The sequence below is a fragment of the Oncorhynchus keta genome, chromosome 19 (assembly GCF_023373465.1).
Source record: "Oncorhynchus keta strain PuntledgeMale-10-30-2019 chromosome 19, Oket_V2, whole genome shotgun sequence".
Lineage (NCBI taxonomy): Eukaryota > Metazoa > Chordata > Actinopteri > Salmoniformes > Salmonidae > Oncorhynchus > Oncorhynchus keta.
The window spans coordinates 3,290,672-3,296,116 of NC_068439.1; the positions used below are offsets into that span (position 1 = coordinate 3,290,672).

The 5,445-nt window shown below is 51.6% G+C and overlaps 1 long non-coding RNA gene across 13 annotated transcripts; it reads left to right on the top strand.

Annotated features, from left to right (window-relative positions):
- The first annotated feature begins 769 nt into the window (after positions 1-769).
- On the top strand, positions 770-4,826 carry LOC127909127 (uncharacterized). Of its 13 annotated transcripts, XR_008069818.1 has the most exons (6): positions 2,320-2,563; positions 2,839-2,863; positions 2,939-3,163; positions 3,264-3,363; positions 4,464-4,513; positions 4,589-4,825. It is a non-coding gene; the product is annotated as an uncharacterized LOC127909127 (long non-coding RNA). The 13 variants fall into 13 exon arrangements; XR_008069817.1 differs by lacking the exon at positions 4,464-4,513; XR_008069827.1 differs by lacking the exons at positions 2,320-2,563; positions 2,839-2,863 and adding an exon at positions 2,577-2,688 and having other exon boundaries at positions 2,989-3,113; positions 3,189-3,363.
- Positions 4,827-5,445: the final 619 nt, after the last annotated feature.

The window sequence follows — 5,445 nt, forward strand, 5'->3', positions numbered from 1 at the left end:
TTAGAGGAGGCAGGTAGTCTAGTGGTTATAGGAGGCAGGTAGCCTAGTGGTTAGAGGAGACAGGTAGCCTAGTGGTTATAGGAGGCAGGTAGCCTAGTGGTTATAGGAGGCAGGTAGCCTAGTGGTTATAGGAGGCAGGTAGCCTAGTGGTTATAGGAGGCAGGTAGCCTAGTGGTTATAGGAGGCAGGTAGCCTAGTGGTTAGAGGAGGCAGGTAGCCTAGTGGTTATAGGAGGCAGGTTGCCTAGTGGTTATAGGAGGCAGGTAGCCTAGTGGTTAGAGGAGACAGGTAGTCTAGTGGTTATAGGAGACAGGTAGTCTAGTGGTTAGAGGAGACAGGTAGCCTAGTGGTTAGAGGAGGCAGGTAGTCTAGTGGTTATAGGAGGCAGGTAGCCTAGTGGTTAGAGGAGACAGGTAGCCTAGTGGTTATAGGAGGCAGGTAGCCTAGTGGTTATAGGAGGCAGGTAGCCTAGTGGTTATAGGAGGCAGGTAGCCTAGTGGTTATAGGAGGCAGGTAGCCTAGTGGTTATAGGAGGCAGGTAGCCTAGTGGTTATAGGAGGCAGGTAGCCTAGTGGTTAGAGGAGGCAGGTAGCCTAGTGGTTATAGGAGGCAGGTTGCCTAGTGGTTATAGGAGGCAGGTAGCCTAGTGGTTAGAGGAGGCAGGTAGTCTAGTGGTTAAAGGAGACAGGTAGCCTAGTGGTTAGAGGAGACAGGTAGCCTAGTGGTTATAGGAGGCAGGTAGCCTAGTGGTTATAGGAGGCAGGTAGCCTAGTGGTTAGAGGAGACAGGTAGTCTAGTGGTTAGAGGAGGCAGGTAGTCTAGTGGTTAGAGGAGACAGGTAGCCTAGTGGTTAGAGGAGGCAGGTAGTCTAGTGGTTATAGGAGGCAGGTAGTCTAGTGGTTAGAGGAGACAGGTAGTCTAGTGGTTAGAGGAGGCAGGTAGTCTAGTGGTTAGAGGAGACAGGTAGCCTAGTGGTTAGAGGAGGCAGGTAGCCTAGTGGTTAGAGGAGGCAGGTAGCCTAGTGGTTAAAGGAGACAGGTAGCCTAGTGGTTAGAGGAGGCAGGTAGTCTAGTGGTTAGAGGAGGCAGGTAGCCTAGTGGTTAGAGGAGGCAGGTAGCCTTGTGGTTAGAGGAGGCAGGTAGCCTAGTGGTTAGAGGAGACAGGTAGTCTAGTGGTTATAGGAGGCAGGTAGCCTAGTGGTTAGAGGAGACAGGTAGCCTAGTGGTTATAGGAGGCAGGTAGCCTAGTGGTTATAGGAGGCAGGTAGCCTAGTGGTTATAGGAGGCAGGTAGCCTAGTGGTTATAGGAGGCAGGTAGCCTAGTGGTTATAGGAGGCAGGTAGCCTAGTGGTTATAGGAGGCAGGTAGTCTAGTGATTAGAGGAGACAGGTAGCCTAGTGGTTAGAGGAGGCAGGTAGTCTAGTGGTTATAGGAGACAGGTAGTCTAGTGGTTAGAGGAGACAGGTAGCCTAGTGGTTAGAGGAGACAGGTAGTCTAGTGGTTATAGGAGACAGGTAGTCTAGTGGTTAGAGGAGACAGGTAGCCTAGTGGTTAGAGGAGGCAGGTAGTCTAGTGGTTATAGGAGGCAGGTAGCCTAGTGGTTAGAGGAGACAGGTAGCCTAGTGGTTATAGGAGGCAGGTAGCCTAGTGGTTATAGGAGGCAGGTAGCCTAGTGGTTATAGGAGGCAGGTAGCCTAGTGGTTATAGGAGGCAGGTAGCCTAGTGGTTATAGGAGGCAGGTAGCCTAGTGGTTAGAGGAGGCAGGTAGCCTAGTGGTTATAGGAGGCAGGTTGCCTAGTGGTTATAGGAGGCAGGTAGCCTAGTGGTTAGAGGAGACAGGTAGTCTAGTGGTTATAGGAGACAGGTAGTCTAGTGGTTAGAGGAGACAGGTAGCCTAGTGGTTAGAGGAGGCAGGTAGTCTAGTGGTTATAGGAGGCAGGTAGCCTAGTGGTTAGAGGAGACAGGTAGCCTAGTGGTTATAGGAGGCAGGTAGCCTAGTGGTTATAGGAGGCAGGTAGCCTAGTGGTTATAGGAGGCAGGTAGCCTAGTGGTTATAGGAGGCAGGTAGCCTAGTGGTTATAGGAGGCAGGTAGCCTAGTGGTTATAGGAGGCAGGTAGCCTAGTGGTTAGAGGAGGCAGGTAGCCTAGTGGTTATAGGAGGCAGGTTGCCTAGTGGTTATAGGAGGCAGGTAGCCTAGTGGTTAGAGGAGGCAGGTAGTCTAGTGGTTAAAGGAGACAGGTAGCCTAGTGGTTAGAGGAGACAGGTAGCCTAGTGGTTATAGGAGGCAGGTAGCCTAGTGGTTATAGGAGGCAGGTAGCCTAGTGGTTAGAGGAGACAGGTAGTCTAGTGGTTAGAGGAGGCAGGTAGTCTAGTGGTTAGAGGAGACAGGTAGCCTAGTGGTTAGAGGAGGCAGGTAGTCTAGTGGTTATAGGAGGCAGGTAGTCTAGTGGTTAGAGGAGACAGGTAGTCTAGTGGTTAGAGGAGGCAGGTAGTCTAGTGGTTAGAGGAGACAGGTAGCCTAGTGGTTAGAGGAGGCAGGTAGCCTAGTGGTTAGAGGAGGCAGGTAGCCTAGTGGTTAAAGGAGACAGGTAGCCTAGTGGTTAGAGGAGGCAGGTAGTCTAGTGGTTAGAGGAGGCAGGTAGCCTAGTGGTTAGAGGAGGCAGGTAGCCTTGTGGTTAGAGGAGGCAGGTAGCCTAGTGGTTAGAGGAGGCAGGTAACCTAGTGGTTAGAGGAGGCAGGTAGCCTAGTGGTTAGAGGAGACAGGTAGCCTAGTGGTTATAGGAGGCAGGTAGTCTAGTGGTTATAGGAGGCAGGTAGTCTAGTGGTTAGAGGAGGCAGGTAGTCTAGTGGTTAGAGGAGACAGGTAGCCTAGTGGTTAGAGGAGGCAGGTAGCCTAGTGGTTAGAGGAGGCAGGTAGCCTAGTGGTTAAAGGAGACAGGTAGCCTAGTGGTTAGAGGAGGCAGGTAGTCTAGTGGTTAGAGGAGGCAGGTAGCCTAGTGGTTAGAGGAGGCAGGTAGCCTTGTGGTTAGAGGAGGCAGGTAGCCTAGTGGTTAGAGGAGGCAGGTAGCCTAGTGGTTAGAGGAGGCAGGTAGCCTAGTGGTTAGAGGAGACAGGTAGCCTAGTGGTTAGAGGAGGCAGGTAGCCTAGTGGTTAGAGGAGGCAGGTAGCCTAGTGGTTAGAGTAGACAGGTAGCCTAGTGGTTAGAGGAGGCAGGTAGCCTAGTGGTTAGAGGAGGCAGGTAGTCTAGTGGTTAGAGGAGGCAGGTAGCCTAGTGGTTAGAGGAGACAGGTAGCCTAGTGGTTAGAGGAGACAGGTAGCCTAGTGGTTAGAGGAGACAGGTAGCCTAGTGGTTAGAGGAGACAGGTAGTCTAGTGGTTAGAGGAGACAGGTAGCCTAGTGGTTAGAGGAGACAGGTAGTCTAGTGGTTATAGGAGACAGGTAGTCTAGTGATTAGAGGAGACAGGTAGCCTAGTGGTTAGAGGAGGCAGGTAGTCTAGTGGTTAGAGGAGGCAGGTAGCCTAGTGGTTAGAGGAGGCAGGTAGCATAGTGGTTAGAGGAGACAGGTAGCCTAGTGGTTAGAGGAGACAGGTAGCCTAGTGGTTAGAGGAGACAGGTAGCCTAGTGGTTAGAGGAGACAGGTAGTCTAGTGGTTAGAGGAGACAGGTAGCCTAGTGGTTAGAGGAGACAGGTAGTCTAGTGGTTATAGGAGACAGGTAGTCTAGTGATTAGAGGAGACAGGTAGCCCAGTGGTTAGAGGAGGCAGGTAGTCTAGTGGTTATAGGAGACAGGTAGTCTAGTGGTTATAGGAGACAGGTAGTCTAGTGGTTAGAGGAGACAGGTAGCCTAGTGGTTAGAGGAGGCAGGTTGTCTAGTGGTTATAGGAGGCAGGTAGCCTAGTGGTTAGAGGAGACAGGTAGCCTAGTGGTTATAGGAGGCAGGTAGCCTAGTGGTTATAGGAGGCAGGTAGCCTAGTGGTTATAGGAGGCAGGTAGCCTAGTGGTTATAGGAGGCAGGTAGCCTAGTGGTTATAGGAGGCAGGTAGCCTAGTGGTTATAGGAGGCAGGTAGCCTAGTGGTTAGAGGAGGCAGGTAGCCTAGTGGTTATAGGAGGCAGGTTGCCTAGTGGTTATAGGAGGCAGGTAGCCTAGTGGTTAGAGGAGGCAGGTAGTCTAGTGGTTAGAGGAGGCAGGTAGTCTAGTGGTTAGAGGAGACAGGTAGCCTAGTGGTTATAGGAGGCAGGTAGCCTAGTGGTTATAGGAGGCAGGTAGCCTAGTGGTTAGAGGAGACAGGTAGTCTAGTGGTTAGAGGAGGCAGGTAGTCTAGTGGTTAGAGGAGACAGGTAGCCTAGTGGTTAGAGGAGGCAGGTAGCCTAGTGGTTATAGGAGGCAGGTAGCCTAGTGGTTAGAGGAGACAGGTAGTCTAGTGGTTAGAGGAGGCAGGTAGTCTAGTGGTTAGAGGAGACAGGTAGCCTAGTGGTTAGAGGAGGCAGGTAGCCTAGTGGTTAGAGGAGGCAGGTAGCCTAGTGGTTAAAGGAGACAGGTAGCCTAGTGGTTAGAGGAGGCAGGTAGTCTAGTGGTTAGAGGAGGCAGGTAGCCTAGTGGTTAGAGGAGGCAGGTAGCCTAGTGGTTAGAGGAGGCAGGTAGCCTAGTGGTTAGAGGAGGCAGGTAGCCTAGTGGTTAGAGGAGGCAGGTAGCCTAGTGGTTAGAGGAGGCAGGTAGCCTAGTGGTTAGAGGAGACAGGTAGCCTAGTGGTTAGAGGAGGCAGGTAGCCTAGTGGTTAGAGGAGGCAGGTAGCCTAGTGGTTAGAGGAGGCAGGTAGCCTAGTAGTTAGAGGATGCAGGTAGTCTAGTGGTTAGAGGAGACAGGGTAGCCTAGTGGTTAATGGAGGCAGGTAGCCTAGTGGTTAGAGGAGGCATGTAGCCGAGTGGTTAGAGGAGGCAGGTAGCCTAGTGGTTAGAGGAGGCAGCTTGCCTAGTGGTTAGAGGAGGCAGGTAGTCTAGTGGTTAGAAGAGGCAGGTAGCCTAGTGTTTAGAGCATTGGGCTTGTAAACGAAGGGTGGCTGGATTGAATCCCTGAGCTGACAAGGTAAAACTCTGTCGTTCTGCCCCTGAACAAGGCAGTTAACCCACTGTTCCTCTCTCTGTGCTCCCCTAGCTGATCACATTCTCAGAGAAAACTACTGTTTACTGTGTCTGTCTCTGGAAAGCACTGGAAAGGCCTGATCACATCCTCAGACACAGTAAACAGTAGTTGTCCTTGTCCCTGGAAAGCACTGGAAAGGTCTGGCTTTAGTACAGTTCAGTTGGCTGGTTACAGAAAGCTACCATCAAATTGGTTGGCTAAGACAGGCTTCTCCAGAGAGACCTGCAGCCTGTCAGCTAGTGTTGAAGGGGAGTTTGACTTTCATCGCTCCTGTCTATTCTCTTTGGCAAACACCAGACCTTTAA